We start from the raw sequence: 22,504 nt of genomic DNA on the forward strand, positions 1-22,504 counted from the left end.
AATCGATAAATATTATCTTGAATCAATCCACGACCCAGTGTATACGTATCTCAGTATTGATCACAACTCAAACTATATATATTTTGGAATCAACCTCAACCCTGTATAGCTAACTCCAACATTCACATATAGAGTGTCTATGGTTGTTCCGAAATATATATAGATGTGTCAACATGATAGGTCGAAACATTGTATACGTGTCTATGGTATCTCAAGATTACATAATATACAATACAAATTGATTAAGTTATGGTTGGAATAGATTTGTTACCAATTTTCACGTAGCTAAAATGAGAAAAATTATCCAATCTTGTTTTACCCATAACTTCTTCATTTTAAATCCGTTTTGAGTGAATCAAATTGCTATGGTTTCATATTGAACTCTATTTTATGAATCTAAACAGAAAAAGTATAGGTTTATAGTCAGAAAAATAAGTTACAAGTCATTTTTGTAAAGGTAGTCATTTCAGTCGAAAGAACGACGTCTAGATGACCATTTTAGAAAACATACTTCCACTTTGAGTTTAACCATAATTTTTGGATATAGTTTCATGTTCATAATAAAAATCATTTTCCCAGAATAACAAATTTTAAATTAAAGTTTATCATAGTTTTTAATTAACTAACCCAAAACAGCCCGCGGTGTTACTACGACGGCGTAAATTCGGTTTTACGGTGTTTTTCGTGTTTCCAGGTTTTAAATCATTAAGTTAGCATATCATATAGATATAGAACATGTGTTTAGTTGATTTTAAAAGTCAATTTAGAAGGATTAACTTTTATTTGCGAACAAGTTTAGAATTAACTAAACTATGTTCAAGTGATTACAAGTTTAAACCTTCGAATAAGATAGCTTTATATGTATGAATCGAATGATGTTATGAACATCATTACTACCTTAAGTTCCTTGGATAAACCTACTGGAAAATAGAAAAATGGATCTAGCTTCAATGGATCCTTGGATGGCTCGAAGTTTTTGAAGCAGAATCATGACACGAAAACAAGTTCAAATAAGATCATCACTTGAAATAAGATTGTTATAGTTATAGAAATTGAACCAAAGTTTGAATATGATTATTACCTTGTATTAGAATGATAACCTACTGTAAGAAACAAAGATTTCTTGAGGTTGGATGATCACCTTACAAGATTGGAAGTGAGCTAGCCAACTTGAAAGTATTCTTGATTTTATGTAACTAGAACTTGTAGAATTTATGAAGAACACTTAGAACTTGAAGATAGAACTTGAGAGAGATCAATTAGATGAAGAAAATTAAAGAATGAAAGTTTTTGTAGGTGTTTATGGTCATTGGTGTATGGATTAGATATAAAGGATATGTAATTTTGTTTTCATGTAAATAAGTCATGAATGATTACTCACATTTTTGTAATTTTATGAGATATTTCATGCTAGTTGCCAAATGATGGTTCCCACATGTGTTAGGTGACTCACATGGGCTGCTAAGAGCTGATCATTGGAGTGTATATACCAATATTACATACATCTAAAAGCTGTGTATTGTACGAGTACGAATACGGGTGCATACGAGTAGAATTGTTGATGAAACTGAACGAGGATGTAATTGTAAGCATTTTTGTTAAGTCGAAGTATTTTTATAAGTGTCTTAAAGTCTTTCAAAAGTGTATGAATACATATTAAAACACTACATGTATATACATTTTAACTGAGTCGTTAAGTCATCGTTAGTCGTTACATGTAAATGTTGTTTTGAAACCTTTAGGTTAACGATCTTGTTGTATGTTGTTAACCCATTGTTTATTATAACAAATGAGATGTTAAATTGTTATATTATCATGATATTATGATATATAATATATCTTAGTATGATATATATAGAGTTAAATGTCGTTACAACGATAATCGTTACATATATGTCTCGTTTCGAAATCATTAAGTTAGTAGTCTTATTTTTACATATGTATTTCATTGTTAATACACTTAATAATATATTTACTTATCATTTAACATAATTAACCAAGTGTATCAATATCTTAATATGATTCATATGTAACTAGTAAGACGTTGTTATAACGATAATCGTTATATATATCGTTTTCGAGTTTCTTAAATTAATAGTCTCATTTTTATGTATATAACTCATTGTTAAAATACCTAATGAGATACATACTTATAATAAAATCATGTTAACTATATATATAACCATATATATGTCATCGTATAGTTTTTACAAGTTTTAACGTTCGTGAATCACCGGTCAACTTGGGTGGTCAATTGTCTATATGAAACCTATTTCAATTAATCAAGTCTTAACAAGTTTGATTGCTTAACATGTTGGAAACACTTAATCATGTAAATAACAATTTCATTTAATATATATATAAACATGGAAAAGTTCGGGTCACTACAGTACCTACCCGTTAAATAAATTTCGTCCCGAAATTTTAAGCAGTTGGAGGTGTTGACGTATCTTCTGGAAATAAATGCGGGTATTTCTTCTTCATCTAATCTTCATGCTCCCAGGTGAACTCGGGTCCTCTACGAGCATTCCATCGAACCTTAACAATCGGTTTCTTGTTTTGTTTAAGTCTCTTAACCTCACGATCCATTATTTCGACGGGTTCTTCAATGAATTGAAGTTTTTCATTGATTTGGATTTCGTCCAACGGAATAGTGAGATCTTCTTTAGCAAAACATTTCTTCAAATTTGAGACGTGGAAAGTGTTATGTACAGCCGTGAGTTGTTGAGGTAGCTCCAGTTGGTAAGCTACTGGTCCGACACGATCTATAATCTTGAATGGTCCAATGTACCTTGGATTTAGTTTCCCCCGTTTACCAAATCGAACAACGCCTTTCCAAGGTGAAACCTTAAGCATGATCATTTCTCCAATTTCAAACTCTATATCTTTTCTTTTACTATCCGCGTAGCTCTTTTGTCGACTCTGGGCGGTTTTCAATCTTTGTTGAATTTGGATGATTTTCTCTGTAGTTTCTTGTATTATCTCCGGACCCGTAATCTGTCTATCCCCCACTTCACTCCAACAAATCGGAGACCTGCACTTTCTACCATTAAGTGCTTCAAACGGCGCCATCTCAATGCTTGAATGGTAGCTGTTGTTGTAGGAAAATTCGGCTAACGGTAGATGTCGATCCCAACTGTTTTCGAAATCAATAACACAAGCTCGTAGCATGTTTTCAAGCGTTTGTATCGTCCTTTCGCTCTGCCCATCAGTTTTTGGATGATAGGTAGTACTCATGTCTAGACGAGTTCCTAATGCTTGCTGTAATGTCTGCCAGAATCTTGAAATAAATCTGCCATCCCTATCAGATATAATAGAGATTGGTATTCCATGTCTGGAGACGACTTCCTTCAAATACAGTCGTGCTAACTTCTCCATCTTGTCATCCTCTCTTATTGGCAGGAAGTGTGCTGATTTGGTGAGACGATCAACTATTACCCAAATAGTATCAAAACCACTTGCAGTCCTTGGCAATTTAGTGATGAAATCCATGGTAATGTTTTCCCATTTCCATTCCGGGATTTCGGGTTGTTGAAGTAGACCTGATGGTTTCTGATGCTCAGCTTTGACCTTAGAACACGTCAAACATTCTCCTACGTATTTAGCAACATCGGCTTTCATACTCGGCCACCAAAAATGTTTCTTAAGTTCATTGTACATCTTCCCCGTTCCAGGATGTATTGAGTATCTGGTTTTATGAGCTTCTCTAAGTACCATTTCTCTCATATCTCCAAATTTTGGTACCCAAATTCTTTCAGCCCTATACCGGGTTCCGTCTTCCTGAATATTAATATGCTTCTCCGATCCTTTGGGTATTTCATCCTTTAAATTTCCCTCTTTTAAAACTCCTTGTTGCGCCGCCTTTATTTGAGTAGTAAGGTTAGTGTAAATCATTATATTCATAGATTTTACTCGAATGGGTTCTCTGTCCTTTCTGCTCAAGGCGTCGGCTACCACATTTGCCTTCCCCGGGTGGTAACGAATCTCAAAGTCGTAATCATTCAACAATTCAATCCACCTACGCTGCCTTATATTCAGTTGTTTCTGATTAAATATGTGTTGAAGACTTTTGTGGTCGGTATATATAATACTTTTGACCCCATATAAGTAGTGCCTCCAAGTCTTTAATGCAAAAACAACCGCGCCTAATTCCAAATCATGCGTCGTATAATTTTGCTCGTGAATCTTCAATTGTCTAGACGCATAAGCAATCACCTTCGTTCGTTGCATTAATACACAACTGAGACCTTGCTTTGATGCGTCACAATAAATCACAAAATCATCATTCCCTTCAGGAAATGACAATATAGGTGCCGTAGTTAGCTTTTTCGTCAATAATTGAAACGCCTCCTCTTGTTCATCCTTCCATTCAAATTTCTTCCCTTTATGCGTTAATGCAGTCAAGGGTTTTGCTATTTTGGAGAAATCTTGGATGAATCTTCTGTAGTAACCAGCCAATCCTAAAAATTGACGTATATGCTTTGGAGTTTTTAGGGTTTCCCACTTTTCAACGGTTTCGATCTTTGCTGGGTCCACCTGGATACCTTCTTTGTTCACTATGTGACCGAGGAATTGAACTTCTTCCAACCAAAATGCACACTTTGAAAACTTAGCGTACAGTTTTTCTTTCCTCAATACTTCTAGCACTTTTCTCAAATGTTTACCATGTTCTTGGTCATTCTTTGAGTAAATAAGTATGTCATCAATGAAAACAATGACAAACTTGTCAAGGTATGGTCCACACACTCGGTTCATAAGGTCCATGAACACAGCTGGTGCATTAGTTAAACCAAACGGCATGACCATAAACTCATAATGACCATAACGTGTTCTGAAAGCAGTCTTTGGAATATCATCTTCTTTCACCCGCATTTGATGATACCCGGAACGTAAGTCAATCTTTGAATAAACAGACGAGCCTTGTAGTTGATCAAATAAGTCGTCGATTCTCGGTAGTGGGTAGCGGTTCTTGATGGTAAGTTTGTTCAACTCTCGGTAGTCGATACACAACCTGAATGTACCATCTTTCTTCCTGACAAACAAAACAGGAGCTCCCCACGGTGATGTGCTTGGTCGAATGAAACCACGCTCTAAAAGTTCTTCTAATTGGTTTTGCAGTTCTTTCATCTCGCTGGGTGCGAGTCTGTAAGGAGCACGAGCTATTGGTGCAGCTCCTGGTACAAGATCTATTTGAAATTCAACGGATCGATGTGGGGGTAATCCCGGTAATTCTTTCGGAAATACATCGGGAAATTCTTTTTCAATGGTAACATCATTGATGATCTTTTCTTCAGTTTGTACTCTCTCGACGTGTGCTAGAACAGCATAGCAACCTTTTCTTATTAGTTTTTGTGCCTTCAAATTACTAATAAGATGTAGCTTCGTGTTGCCCTTTTCTCCGTACACCATTAAGGGTTTTCCTTTTTCTCGTATAATGCGAATTGCATTTTTGTAACAAACGATCTCTGCTTTCACTTCTTTCAACCAGTCCATACCGATTATCACATCAAAACTCCCTAACTCTACTGGTATCAAATCAATCTTAAATGTTTCGCTAACCAGTTTAATTTCTCGATTCCGACATATATTATCTGCTGAAATTAATTTACCATTTACTAATTCGAGTAAAAATTTACTATCCAAAGGCGTCAATGGACAACTTAATTTAGCACAAAAATCTCTACTCATATAGCTTCTATCCGCACCCGAATCAAATAAAACGTAAGCAGATTTATTGTCAATAAGAAACGTACCCGTAACAAGCTCCAGGTCTTCCTGTGCCTCTGCCGCATTAATATTGAAAACTATTCCGCGGCCTTGCCATTCGTGTTCTCCTGGTTCGGGCAATTTCTAATAATGTGGCCCGGTTTTCCACATTTATAACAAACTACATTGGCATAACTTGCTTCGACACTACTTGCTTCGCCATTACTCGTTCCGACACCATTTGTTCCTTTCGTTCTGTTAACCCCTGGTCCGTATACCTCACACTTTGCCGCGCTATGACCATTTCTTTTACACTTGTTGCAAAATTTGGTGCAGAACCCCGAGTGATACTTTTCACACCTTTGGCATAGCTGCTTCTGATTGTTGTTTTTGTTGCGGTTGTTATTGTTGTTGGGATGATTGTTGTAGTTGCTGTTGTTGTTGTTGTTGTTGGGCCGTTTGTTGTAGTTGCGATTGATGTTGCGATTGTTGGGATAATTGTTGCGATTATTATTGTAATTGCTGTTGTTGTTATATTGGTGATTCTTATCGCCGTTTTCCTCCCACTTTCTTTTGACTTGCTTCACATTGGCCTCTTCAGCTGTCTGTTCTTTAATTCTTTCCTCAATCTGGTTCACTAGTTTGTGAGCCATTCTACATGCCTGTTGTATGGAGGCGGGCTCGTGTGAACTTATATCTTCTTGGATTCTTTCCGGTAATCCTTTCACAAACGCGTCGATCTTCTCTTCCTCATCTTCGAATGCTCCCGGACACAATAGGCACAATTCTGTGAATCGTCTTTCGTACGTGGTAATATCAAATCCTTGGGTTCGTAACCCTCTAAGTTCTGTCTTGAGCTTATTGACCTCAGTTCTGGGACGGTACTTCTCGTTCATCAAGTGCTTGAATGCTGACCACGGTAGTGCGTACGCATCATCTTGTCCCACTTGCTCTAGATAGGTATTCCACCATGTTAACGCTGGACTTGTGAAGGTATGTGTAGCGTACTTCACTTTGTCCTCTTCAGTACACTTACTTATGGCAAACACCGATTCGACCTTCTCGGTCCACCGTTTCAATCCGATCGGTCCTTCGGTTCCATCAAATTCCAAAGGTTTGCAGGCAGTGAATTCTTTGTAGGTGCATCCTACACGATTTCCTGTACTGCTAGATCCAAGGTTATTGTTGGTATGTAGCGCAGCCTGTACTGTGGCTAAGTTTGAAGCTAGAAAAGTACGGAATTCCTCTTCATTCATATTCACGGTGTGTCAAGTAGTCGGTGCCATTTCCTTCAAAATAGTCAAATGGAACAAGTTAATCATACAGAATATTAAGAGTAGTTAATAGTATTTCGTAGCATAATATGAACTCATTTATAAAAGCTTTTTCTTCATATTAGCGTTTTATAAGTTTTAATTCGGGTAGTACCTACCCGTTAAGTTCATACTTAGTAGCTAATATACAATTCAACTACTACAATTCTATATGAAAAACTGATTATAATAATATTTCGCGTTCAAACTTTTATACAATATTTTACCAACTTACAATACCGCTTATTTTACATAAAGCATGAAATATAACACACAATAACTTTGATACAAGATAGTTGTCAAGATAATTCTAGCTAGTACACAAGTCGTTCAGCAAAGGCAATAAAGACACGTAATTCATACGTCCAGAAACAAGTCATGCATTCTGGTTTTACTAGGACTACTTCCCATCCTTGGTCTTGTGGAACATAACCGTTATGGCCGTTGATAAGACAGCGTGTTGTAACGTCGTCAAAGGGACGAGGGTTACGTAATGACCAACAGTCTCGTAATAACCTAAAAACCTCATTTCTTACCCCAATTACCGACTCCGTCACTTGTGGGAACGTTTTGTTTGATAGTTGTAGCCCGATGTTCTTTTTCTCACTTTGGTGAGAAGCGAACATTACTAAGCCGTAAGCATAACATGCTTCTTTATGTTGCATGTTAGCCGCTTTTTCTAAATCACGAAGTCCTATATTCGGATATATTGAGTCAAAATAATTTCTTAACCCGTTGCGTAAAATAGCATTTGGGTTCCCCACAATATATGCGTCAAAGTAAACACATCGTAACTTATGGATTTCCCAATGTGATATCCCCCATCTTTCGAACGAAAGCCTTTTATAAACCAAGGAATTCTTGGAACGTTCTTCGAATGTCTTACAAACTGATCTCGCCTTAAATAGTTGTGCCGAGGAATTCTGACCGACTCTAGACAAGATTTCATCAATCATGTCTCCGGGTAGGTCTCTTAAAATATTGGGTTGTCTATCCATTTTGTGTTTTTATACTGTAAAATAGACAAGAGTTACATTCATAAAAAAAATACTTATTAATACAAGCAATTTTTACATATATCATAAAGCATAAGCACACTATATTACATATATTACACCACACGAATACAACTATCTTATTCTGACTCGCTCGTTTCTTCTTCTTCGGTTTTGGTTCGTTTTGACAAGTTTCTAGGGATATATGATGTTCCCCTAATACGAGCCATCGTTTTCCACATTGGTTTAGAAAAACCTGGTGGTTTAGAGGTTCCCGGGTTATTGTCACAACTTAAGAAATACGGGTGTTGATGATACATATAAAGTTCATCGGGTTTGGAATCAAATTTCTCTATTTTTATGACCTTTCCCATATTGTTCTCTTTTGCCTTATTAAATTGTGTTGGGGTAATTTCTATAACATCATCGGATTCCTTGTCGGGATCCGATTCATCGGAGAATTGGTAATCCTCCCAATACGTTGCTTCCTTGGCGGAAACACCATTGACCATAATTAACTTTGGTCGGTTGGTTGAGGATTTTCTTCTACTTAACCGTTTTATTATTTCCCCCACTGGTTCTATTTCTTCTTCAGGTTCCGATTCTTCTTACGGTTCCGATTCTTCTTCCGGTTCCGACTCTTCTTCCGGTTCCTCTTCGGGAACTTGTGAATCGGTCCACGAATTATTCCAATTTACATTTGACTCTTCATTATTATTAGGTGAGTCAATGGGACTTGTTCTAGAGGTAGACATCTATCACATAATATCAAACACGTTAAGAGATTAATATATCACATAATATTTACATGTTAATAATATATAGTTTCCAACAAAAATGTTAAGCAATCATTTTTAAAGAAAACACGGTCGAAGTCCAGACTCACTAATGCATCCTAACAAACTAGATAAGACACACTAATGCAAATTTTTCTGGTTCTCTAAGACCAACGCTCTGATACCAACTGAAATGTCCCGTTCTTATTGATTAAAAACGTTCCATATTAATTGATTTCGTTGCGAGGTTTTGACCTCTATATGAGACGTTTTTCAAAGACTGCATTCATTTTTAAAACAAACCATAACCTTTATTTCATAAATAAAGGTTTAAAAAGCTTTACGTAGATTATCAAATAATGATAATCTAAAATATCCTGTTTACACACGACCATTACATAATGGTTTACAATACAAATATGTTACATCAAAATCAGTTTCTTGAATGCAGTTTTTACACAATATCATACAAACATGGACTCCAAATCTTGTCCTTATTTTAGTATGCAACAGCGGAAGCTCTTAGTATTCACCTGAGAATAAACATGCTTTAAACGTCAACAAAAATGTTGGTGAGTTATAGGTTTAACCTATATATATCAAATCGTAACAATAGACCACAAGATTTCATATTTCAATACACATCCCATACATAGAGATAAAAATCATTCATATGGTGAACACCTGGTAACCGACATTAACAAGATGCATATATAAGAATATCCCCATCATTCCGGGACACCCTTCGGATATGATATAAATTTTGAAGTACTAAAGCATCCGGTACTTTGGATGGGGTTTGTTAGGCCCAATAGATCTATCTTTAGGATTCGCATTAATTAGGGTGTCTGTTCCCTAATTCTTAGATTACCAGACTTAATAAAAAGGGGCATATTCGATTTCGATAATTCAACCATAGAATGTAGTTTCACGTACTTGTGTCTATTTTGTAAATCATTTATAAAACCTGCATGTATTCTCATCCCAAAAATATTAGATTTTAAAAGTGGGACTATAACTCACTTTCACAGATTTTTACTTCGTCGGGAAGTAAGACTTGGCCACTGGTTGATTCACAAACCTATAACAATATATACATATATATCAAAGTATGTTCAAAATATATTTACAACACTTTTAATATATTTTGATGTTTTAAGTTTAGTAAGTCAGCTGACTACGGCGCCTATTTTATCATTACCTGAAGGGAACGATGATTTTGAAATATATTGTGACGCTTCGCGACAAGGTTTTGGTTGCGTTCTTATGCAACGGAAGAAAGTTATTGCATACGCATCCCGACAATTAAAGATTCACGAGCGGAATTATACGACGCATGATCTAGAACTGGGAGCAGTCGTGTTTGCATTGAAGATATGGAGACACTACTTGTATGGGGTTAAATGCACTGTGTTTACTGATCATAAAAGCCTTCAACATATTTTCGATCAAAAACAGCTGAACATGAGGCAACGTAGGTGGGTCGAGTTAATAAACGACTATGATTGTGAAATTCGTTATCATCCCGGGAAAGCGAATGTGGTGGCTGACGCTTTAAGCAGAAAGGAACGAGAACCAATTCGAGTACGAGCAATGAACATAAAAATTCGCATGAATCTCAACTCACAAATCAAAGAGGCTCAACGAGAAGCTCTTACTAAAGAAAACATAGGAAATGAAATAATGAAGAAGTATGGGAAACAACTCATTATGCGGGAAGATGGAATTCGATATTTTGCAAACCGTATTTGGGTACCAAAGTTGGGTGGATTAAGGAAGTTAATATTGAATGAGGCACATAAGACAAGATACTCGATACATCCTGGAGTTGGAAAGATGTATCAAGATCTTAAGACGCATTATTGGTGGCCTAATTTGAAGACAGACGTTGCAACATATGTTGGGGAATGTTTAACTTGTTCCAAAGTCAAAGCAGAACACCAGAAGCCGTCAGGATTACTTCAACAACCAGAAATCCCAGAATGGAAATGGGACGGTATTACCATGGATTTCATCACGAAGTTACCAAAGACTGCCTGGGGATACGACACCATTTGGGTGATTGTTGATCGTCTCACCAAGTCTGCACATTTCCTGCCTATAAAGGAAACGGATAGAATGGAGAAACTATTACGATTGTATATAAAGGAAATTGTTTCAAGACATGGAATACCTATTTCCATTATATCCGATCGTGATAGTAGATTTACCTCAAAGTTCTGGCAATCACTACAGGAGGCACTAGGAACTCGTTTGGATATGAGTACCGCATATCATCCGCAAACCGACGGGCAGAGTGAAAGAACGATTTAGACTCTTGAAGACATGCTCAGGGCATGTGTGATCGATTTTGGAAACGGATGGGATAAATATCTACCATTAGCAGAATTCTCGTATAATAATAGTTATCATGCGAGCATTAAAGCTGCACCATTCGAAGCATTGTATGGAAGGAAGTGTAGATCTCCTATCTGTTGGAATGAATTAGGAGATCGACAATTAACTGGTCCCGAGATCATACACGAAACGACTGAGAAGATAGTACAAATCAAGGAGAGATTGAAAACAGCCCGTAGTTGCCAAAAGAGCTACGCCGATGTCCGAAGGAAACCATTAGAGTTTCAGATCGGGGACATGGTTATGCTAAAGGTGTCACCTTGGAAAGGTGTAATACGCTTCGGAAAAAGGGGTAAACTGAACCCAAGATATGTAGGCCCGTTCAAGATCATCGAACGCATTGGACCGGTAGCTTATCGACTCGAGTTACCGCAACAACTCGCCGGAGTACATAATACCTTTCACGTCTCAAACCTTAAGAAGTGTTTTGCAAAGGAAGATCTCACCATTCCTCTTGAAGAAATCCATGTCGACGAGAAACTACAATTCATCGAAGAACCAATCGAAATCATGGATCGTGAAGTTAAACAGCTCAAGCAGAGCAACATACCGATAGTTAAGGTTCGTTGGAATGCTAGAAGAGGTCCCGAGTTTACATGGGAACGAGAGGATCAGATGAAACAAAAGTATCCACACTTGTTTCTCGATGACGCAAAATAGGTACAATTTTAAAATTTCGGGACGAAATTTATTTAACGGGGAGGTAATGTAACGACCCGCACTTTTTCGATCGTTCTATACTTATAAGATTAATATTTACATAAATTAAACCTTACCAACATGATAAGCAATCCAAATTGTTGAGACTTATGTTTTCGAAAAGAGTTTTACACAACGTTTGACCGTCTAGTTTGACCGATGATATCACGAACTATACAATATATGATAATTATACGTTTGTGTATATATATGTATATATACATATTTAACATGATCTAAGAATGTTTTAATATCTCATTTTGTATTAATAACAATAAGTTATAAGTATATTTTGAAACTACTAACTTAAGTTTTCAAAACGATAACCATACGTAACGTTATTTGACTTAAATACTTATAACCTATAATGTTTATACATATATCGTATAAGTAATGTATTTAATCACTTTTAAAGGGCTTACATACATAAAACAATATAAGTATATTTACAAAAGATAGCTATATTTGAATCCTCGTTCCGTTTTCTCAAAGATTTCTATACGTATACCTAGGGTATATGTACCCGTATCATACGCAGCTTCTAGATGTATTTACTATTGGTATATACCAATAAAAATCTGCTCCTTAGCAGCCTTAAATAATTAAGAAACATGTGGAACCAACCATTTGTCAAGTAGCATGAATTATTTAGCAAGAAAACAAAGTTAGGTATCTTTTTTTTCCTTTATAACCTAAAAACGTTTTTATGCATGCACACCATTTCTTCACCCCATTTTCTCATACTTACACTTCCATTTCTCTCTCAAAATACTCTTAAATTCATACTTGATCATCCCCAAGCATTTTCCCCATCATTTAGCTTCAAAAACAACACTTAAACCTCATAAGAAAACCTTACAAAAACACTTCAAGAAATCCTTCCAAGAACACCAACTTACTTCCAATCTTTCATCCACTTCCATCACCCTTTTGGTTCTAGGTTCTTACTCCTCTTTTACAGCAACCTTGTCCAAGGAACTTGAGGTAGAATCTATGTTCATAACCTTATTCGATTCATATATATATAGCTATCTTATTTTGTGGTATAAAAGTTTAACAACAAGAACATAGTTTGAAAGTTTTCAAACTTGTTTGCAAACTAAATAGATCCTTCTAACTTAACTTTTAAAATACTTCAAGACCTGTAATATATCTTAAATATATGCTAATTTAACAAGGTATAACTTGGTTTTTTAAAGAACACCTTAAAAACTGAATTTACGACATCGGAGTGCAACCGGGAGCTGTTTTGGGTTGGATAATTAAAAACCATCTTAAACTTTGAATTGGAGGTTTATTTTCTGGAAAAATGATTTTTACTATAAATATGATAACACATAAAAATTTCATGATTTAACTCAAAGTATAAGTATTTTTAGAAAAATAATCATTTAAGGTTGTTTACATGATGGAAAATGATTAACTTCATAAGTTTCACTAAAGTTTGACCTATGACCTGTGATTTCGAATACAAACTAAGGTATTTACAGTTCATAGTCTTAAAGAGGGACTCGATCCAAGGAAGTGGCAAGTTGAATCAACGAAAACGGAGTTGTAACGAAGAAACTATGACCAAAACGAGATCGGATATCTAAGACTAGTTTAGCTACGAAAATAATTGGAGAAAATTAAATAAATCACATCTTTTTAAAATAACATGATATTTTATATATATGTACTCATAATTTAATTTTATATGGTTCAGGATCACCCGTAAACAATACGAGAAGATTAATCATAAGATCCCATGATTGTACGCAACATGTCATTTGACAACACCGGTACTTTATGTACGCAACACGTCATTTGACAACACCGGTACCATGGGTCAAGATTAATCTCGACCAATACATATACGATGGGGTTTTATTTATTTCGTTGGGGGTTTTATTTATTTCATTGCGGGTATATTAAACATCTAAAAATGAACCATTAAAATTGAATTACTAACAACGAACTGCTAACTACGGACTAAGGAATTATTAAAAGTATTAAAAGTATAACAAGTATATATATGTGACGTTTGTTTAAAAAGAAAAGGTATTGATATATTATATATGGATAGGTTCGTGATATCAACCGGAGACCAAGTCAAATTATATATATCTTCAAGACGAAAGTGAGTATATAGTCCCACTTTTAAACTCTAAATATTTCGGGATGAGAATACATGTATTTTATGTTTTACGTTATGGACACAAGTAACTGAAAATATATTCTACGTTGAGTTGTACCACTGGCATACTTCCCTGTAGCTTGGTAACTAATATTTACAGCGGTATTGTAAACGCGAATCCTGTTGATAGATCTATCGGGCCTGACAACCCCAACCGGACTGGACGACCAGTATTCAACGGTTGCACAGTACTTCGTTTTGTGACTACACTTGGTACGGTGTAGTAAGATTTCATATTAAAGGGAATATGCGACGTGATTAAATGTTAAGTATGGTTACCAAGTGCTCAACCACTTAGAATATTTTTATGAAAATGTTTATATATGAAATCTTGTGGTCTATATATATATATATTGCTGCCAGCGCTAAACCTATATCTCACCAACTTTATGTTGACGTTTTAAACATGTTTATTCTCAGGTGATAATTAGAAGCTTCCGCTGCATTATGTTGAATTTGAGCAGGATCTTGCGTACGCATATTTGTGTCAAAAATAAAACTGCATATCCAAGAACTTGTGTTGTAAAATATGCTAGAAATCGTGTTGTTATCATCATTTGTAAAGTTTGTAAGTCGAAGATTATCGCTAAACGATAATCATCTTTATTTCGTCCAAAGCTTGTATCAAAAATAAGAATCATGGTTTGTAATGTATAATATATGCAGTTTTTCTTTTAAAAATGTCACATATAGAGGTCAATACCTCGCAATGAAATCATACGTTATCTAACACGTTCTTACGGTTAAGGACGGGTTATGACATTTGGTATCAGAGCGGTGGTCTTAGCGAACCAGGTTTGCATTAGTGTGTCTAACTGATAAGTCGTTAGGATACATTAGTAAGTCTGGACTTTGACCGGGTCTTATTTAAAAACCATTGCTTATCATCGTTGGTTAAAATTTATATGTAAATATTATATAGTACTAATGGGTTAGTTGTTGTGTGATAGATGTCGGGCTCAAAACTTGTTATCACATTCAGCGACTCAGAACCAGAATCTTCAGATGATGTTCCAGTCATTAACCTATCCGATGACGAAAATAATATCTTTGGGGAAGACTCACAAATTCCGGATGAACCGACTATAGAGAACCCGGAAAGTGAACCCGAGGAGGAAAGTGAACCCGAGGAGGAAAGTGAACCCGAGGAGGAAAGTGAACCCGAGGAGGAAAGTGAACCCGAGGAAGAAATACAAGAAATTACAAAAGAAGAGTTCGAACTAGGAAAGAAACGAAAGGCTAATGAATTAGAAAATTCAAATCCTGAGTTTAATAAGGATGATGTGGCACCAACTCCACTAGACACTACCACCCCTATTCCCGCTATTCCTATTCGTTCTATCCCGGCATCCAGTTCTTCAGTCCCACAGCCAAAATATAGGCAGACAGCCAGGATAAGCGTTAAGCGATCCTTTGAACCTAAACGTCCTAGAAAATAGACCAAACGATGCGCTGCCGTATTAAACCATGGGATCATATAATGTTTTGTATAATATTATTAGTGTGGTTTGTTTAATGTTTGATGTAAGATAAGCATATGTAAGATAGTGAAGTGTGAAATGCAATAATTTTCCATGGTTAAGTATTATTTAGATGGTAGTAATTGATTCTGTACTAAGCTATTAAGTATGGACATTAACGGGTAGGTACTACCCTAGATATAATTATAAAACGCTAATAAGAAGAAAAGGCTTTTATAATAATACCTGGTTCATATTATTAATAAGCTATAATGTACTGTAAATATACACTACATCTATAATATTCAATGTGAATAATTATTTTCTTTTCATTCTTATAGAAGAATATGGCGCGATTGAACCGAATGACGGAACAAGAAATCCAGGAACTCATCAATCAGCGAGTGAACGACAGAATGTTATGGGTCGAGGCTGCAAGAGGTGCTGCAGTTAACCCAAATCCTCTTGTGGGGTGCACTTACAAAACTTTTCAAGCTTGCAAGCCCTCATCATTCAGTGGAACAGAAGGACCGATCGGTTTAACCCGGTGGATAGAAAAGATGGAGACTGTGTTTAAAATAAGTGGTTGTGTTGAAAAGGACATGACCAAGTATGCATCGTGCACTTTACAAGATAGTGCACTCACGTGGTGGAAAAATTATGTGAAGGCTGTAGGAGGAGATGTAGCTTATGATACTCCATGGGAAGAATTCAAAACAATGTTAATCAACGAATATTGTCCAAGGAACGAGGTTAGGAAGTTGGAAGATGAATTACGAAGTCTGAAGGTTATTGGTACTGAAATCACCAACTACAATCAGCGATTCATGGAATTAGTTTTGCTATGTCCTGAATTGGTTCCAACCGAAGAACGAAAAATTGAAATGTACAAAGATGGGTTGCCCAAAAAGGTCAAGGCAAATGTTACAGCATCGAAACCTAAGACAATTCATGAAGCTATAATCATGGCAAACGAGCTAATGGATCAGGTCATCATGGATAAGAAAGTATCCAATACTGATGTGAAGGTATCAGGTAACAAAAGAAAGTGGAATGGAAATTATGATCGAGGTAACCAACAACAATCTTTTAAGAAACAAGAAAACACGCAAGGTGCGGGTAGTGGTTTAAGCTTTGGTTATAAAGGACAAAATCCTTTATGCAACCGATGCCACAAACATCACTCTGGTTACTGTAATGTGGTATGCAACAAATGTAATCGAAAGGGTCATCTTGCTGAAGATTGTAGGGCTCTCGTTACAAATGGTACCAAGACTCCTGCCACCAATGCAAATAGAACTGCTTTGGCTACCATTACTTGTTTTGGGTGTGGAAAACAAGGTCACTATAAGAGCTAGTGCCCGAATCCAGAGAAGAATATCGGACCTGCACGTGGGAGAGCATTTGTTATTAATGCTAGAGAGGCATGTGAAGACCCGGAGCTTGTTACGGGTACGTTTACCATTAATAACTTATCCGCATCTATTATATTTGATACTGGTGCTGATAGAAGTTACGTGTGTAGAGACTTTCACGCTAAATTGAATTGTTCATCATTACCTCTAGATGCTAAGTACATGATTGAGTTAGCTAATGGTAAACTAATTAAAGCCGATAAAATTTGCCGTGATTGTAAAATAAATTTAGGCGGAGAAACATTTAAAATTGACTTAATACCCGTAGAATTAGGAAGTTTTGATGTAATAGTCGGCATGGACTGGATGTCCAAAATAGGAGCTGAAGTTGTGTGCGCCAAGAAGGCAATTCGCATTCCTCGTAAGAATAAAACACCAGTAATGATTTATGGAGAGAAGGGTAACTCAAAGCTAAAACTCATTAGTTATTTGAAAGCTCAAAAGTGCTTGAAGAAAGGGTGCTATGCTATCTTAGCACATGTTAATAAAGTCGAAAAGAAAGAAAAAGAGAAGTGCATCAATGACGTTCCTGTGGCAAGAGATTTTCCTGAAGTATTTCCGGAAGAGTTGCCGGGATTACCTCCATTTAGATCTGTAGAATTTCAAATAGATTTAGTACCAGGAGCTGCACCAGTGGCTCGTGCTCCATATAGACTTGCACCGTCTGAGTTAAAAGAACTTCAAAGTCAGTTAAAAGAATTACTAGACCGTGGATTCATACGACCAAGCACTTCACCGTGGGGAGCTCCAATTTTATTCGTCAAGAAGAAAGACGGATCTTTCTGAATGTGTATAGATTATCGTGAATTAAATAAGTTAACTATCAAGAATCGGTATCCACTACCGAGAATTGACGACTTATTTGATCAACTCCAAGGATCATGTGTGTACTCGAAAATTGACCTAAGATCGGGTTATCATCAATTACGTGTCAAAGAAGAAGATATACCGAAAACTGCTTTTCGGACACGCTACGGTCATTACGAATTTTTGGTCATGCCGTTTGGATTGACGAATGCGCCAGCTGTATTCATGGACCTCATGAATCGAGTTTGTAGTCCATATTTAGATAAGTTTGTTATCGTTTTCATTGATGATATTCTTATCTATTCCAAGAGTGAGCAAGAGCATGAACGGCATTTAAGGTTGATATTAGAGTTATTGAGAAAAGAACAGCTATATGCTAAATTTTCTAAATGTGCTTTCTGGTTGAAAGAAGTGCAATTTCTTGGCCACGTTGTTGGTAGCAAAGGAATTCAGGTTGATCCAGCAAAAATTGAAGCCATTGAAAAATGGGAGACTCCTAAGACACCAATGCAGATACGCCAATTTTTGGGTTTAGCCGGTTATTATAGAAGGTTTATTCAAGATTTTTCCCGAATAGCTAAGCCGTTGACAGCGTTAACCCAAAAAGGGAAGAAATATGAATGGACTTCCGAGCAGGAGAGTGCATTTCAATTACTGAAAAAGAAGTTGACTACGGCGCCTATTTTATCATTACCAGAAGGGAACGATGATTTTGAAATATATTGTGACGCTTCGCGACAAGGTTTTGGTTGCGTTCTTATGCAACGGAAGAAAGTTATTGCATACGCATCCCGACAATTAAAGATTCACGAGCGGAATTATACGACGCATGATCTAGAACTGGGAGCAGTCGTGTTTGCATTGAAGATATGGAGACACTACTTGTATGGGGTTAAATGCACTGTGTTTACTGATCATAAAAGCCTTCAACATATTTTCGATCAAAAACAGCTGAACATGAGGCAACGTAGGTGGGTCGAGTTAATAAACGACTATGATTGTGAAATTCGTTATCATCCCGGGAAAGCGAATGTGGTGGCTGACGCTTTAAGCAGAAAGGAACGAGAACCAATTCGAGTACGAGCAATGAACATAAAAATTCGCATGAATCTCAACTCACAAATCAAAGAGGCTCAACGAGAAGCTCTTACTAAAGAAAACATAGGAAATGAAATAATGAAGAAGTATGGGAAACAACTCATTATGCGGGAAGATGGAATTTGATATTTTGCAAACCGTATTTGGGTACCAAAGTTGGGTGGATTAAGGAAGTTAATATTGAATGAGGCACATAAGACAAGATACTCGATACATCCTGGAGTTGGAAAGATGTATCAAGATCTTAAGACGCATTATTGGTGGCCTAATTTGAAGACAGACGTTGCAACATATGTTGGGGAATGTTTAACTTGTTCCAAAGTCAAAGCAGAACACCAGAAGCCGTCAGGATTACTTCAACAACCAGAAATCCCAGAATGGAAATGGGACGGTATTACCATGGATTTCATCACGAAGTTACCAAAGACTGCCTGGGGATACGACACCATTTGGGTGATTGTTGATCGTCTCACCAAGTCTGCACATTTCCTGCCTATAAAGGAAACGGATAGAATGGAGAAACTATTACGATTGTATATAAAGGAAATTGTTTCAAGACATGGAATACCTATTTCCATTATATCCGATCGTGATAGTAGATTTACCTCAAAGTTCTGGCAATCACTACAGGAGGCACTAGGAACTCGTTTGGATATGAGTACCGCATATCATCCGCAAACCGACGGGCAGAGTGAAAGAACGATTCAGACTCTTGAAGACATGCTCAGGGCATGTGTGATCGATTTTGGAAACGGATGGGATAAATATCTACCATTAGCAGAATTCTCGTATAATAATAGTTATCATGCGAGCATTAAAGCTGCACCATTCGAAGCATTGTATGGAAGGAAGTGTAGATCTCCTATCTGTTGGAATGAAGTAGGAGATCGACAATTAACTGGTCCCGAGATCATACACGAAACGACTGAGAAGATAGTACAAATCAAGGAGAGATTGAAAACAGCCCGTAGTCGCCAAAAGAGCTACGCCGATGTCCGAAGGAAACCATTAGAGTTTTAGATCGGGGACATGGTTATGCTAAAGGTGTCACCTTGGAAAGGTGTAATACGCTTCGGAAAAAGGGGTAAACTGAACCCAAGATATGTAGGCCCGTTCAAGATCATCGAACGCATTGGACCGGTAGCTTATCGACTCGAGTTACCGCAACAACTCGCCGGAGTACATAATACCTTTCATGTCTCAAACCTTAAGAAGTGTTTTGCAAAGGAAGATCTCACCATTCCTCTTGAAGAAATCCATGTCGACGAGAAACTACAATTCATCGAAGAACCAATCGAAATCATGGATCGTGAAGTTAAACAGCTCAAGCAGAGCAACATACCGATAGTTAAGGTTCGTTGGAATGCTAGAAGAGGTCCCGAGTTTACATGGGAACGAGAGGATCAGATGAAACAAAAGTATCCAAACTTGTTTCTCGATGACGCAAAATAGGTACAATTTTAAAATTTCGGGACGAAATTTATTTAACGGGGAGGTAATGTAACGACCCGCACTTTTTCGATCGTTCTATACTTATAAGATTAATATTTACATAAATTAAACCTTACCAACATGATAAGCAATCCAAATTGTTGAGACTTATGTTTTCGAAAAGAGTTTTACACAACGTTTGACCGTCTAGTTTGACCGATGATATCACGAACTATACAATATATGATAATTATACGTTTGTGTATATATATGTATATATACATATTTAACATGATCTAAGAATGTTTTAATATCTCATTTTGTATTAATAACAATAAGTTATAAGTATATTTTGAAACTACTAACTTAAGTTTTCAAAACGATAACCATACGTAACGTTATTTGACTTAAATACTTATAACCTATAATGTTTATACATATATCGTATAAGTAATGTATTTAATCACTTTTAAAGGGCTTACATACATAAAACAATATAAGTATATTTACAAAAGATAGCTATATTTGAATCCTCGTTCCGTTTTCTCAAAGATTTCTATACGTATACCTAGGGTATATGTACCCGTATCATACGCAGCTTCTAGATGTATTTACTATTGGTATATACCAATAAAAATCTGCTCCTTAGCAGCCTTAAATGATTAAGAAACATGTGGAACCAACCATTTGTCAAGTAGCATGAATTATTTAGCAAGAAAACAAAGTTAGGTATCTTTTTTTTCCTTTATAACCTAAAAACGTTTTTATGCATGCACACCATTTCTTCACCCCATTTTCTCATACTTACACTTCCATTTCTCTCTCAAAATACTCTTAACTTCATACTTGATCATCTCCAAGCATTTTCCCCATCATTTAGCTTCAAAAACAACACTTAAACCTCATAAGAAAACCTTACAAAAACACTTCAAGAAATCCTTCCAAGAACACCAACTTACTTCCAATCTTTCATCCACTTCCATCACCCTTTTGGTTCTAGGTTCTTACTCCTCTTTTACAGCAACCTTGTCCAAGGAACTTGAGGTAGAATCTATGTTCATAACCTTATTCGATTCATATATATATAGCTATCTTATTTTGTGGTATAAAAGTTTAACAACAAGAACATAGTTTGAAAGTTTTCAAACTTGTTTGCAAACTAAATAGATCCTTCTAACTTAACTTTTAAAATACTTCAAGACCTGTAATATATCTTAAATATATGCTAATTTAACAAGGTATAACTTGGTTTTTTAAAGAACACCTTAAAAACTGAATTTACGACATCGGAGTGCAACCGGGGGCTGTTTTGGGTTGGATAATTAAAAACCATCTTAAACTTTGAATTGGAGGTTTATTTTCTGGAAAAATGATTTTTACTATAAATATGATAACACATAAAAATTTCATGATTTAACTCAAAGTATAAGTATTTTTAGAAAAATAATCATTTAAGGTTGTTTACATGATGGAAAATGATTAACTTCATAAGTTTCACTAAAGTTTGACCTATGACCTGTGATTTCGAATACAAACTAAGGTATTTACAGTTCATAGTCTTAAAGAGGGACTCGATCCAAGGAAGTGGCAAGTTGAATCAACGAAAACGGAGTTGTAACGAAGAAACTATGACCAAAACGAGATCGGATATCTAAGACTAGTTTAGCTACGAAAATAATTGGAGAAAATTAAATAAATCACATCTTTTTAAAATAACATGATATTTTATATATATGTACTCATAATTTAATTTTATATGGTTCAGGATCACCCGTAAACAATACGAGAAGATTAATCATAAGATCCCATGATTGTACGCAACATGTCATTTGACAACACCGGTACTTTATGTACGCAACACGTCATTTGACAACACCGGTACCATGGGTCAAGATTAATCTCGACCAATACATATACGATGGGGTTTTATTTATTTCGTTGGGGGTTTTATTTATTTCATTGCGGGTATATTAAACATCTAAAAATGAACCATTAAAATTGAATTACTAACAACGAACTGCTAACTACGGACTAAGGAATTATTAAAAGTATTAAAAGTATAACAAGTATATATATGTGACGTTTGTTTAAAAAGAAAAGGTATTGATATATTATATATGGATAGGTTCGTGATATCAACCGGAGACCAAGTCAAATTATATATATCTTCAAGACGAAAGTGAGTATATAGTCCCACTTTTAAACTCTAAATATTTCGGGATGAGAATACA

This window comes from Rutidosis leptorrhynchoides, chromosome 6 (assembly GCF_046630445.1).
Source record: "Rutidosis leptorrhynchoides isolate AG116_Rl617_1_P2 chromosome 6, CSIRO_AGI_Rlap_v1, whole genome shotgun sequence".
Classification (NCBI taxonomy): Eukaryota; Viridiplantae; Streptophyta; class Magnoliopsida; order Asterales; family Asteraceae; genus Rutidosis; species Rutidosis leptorrhynchoides.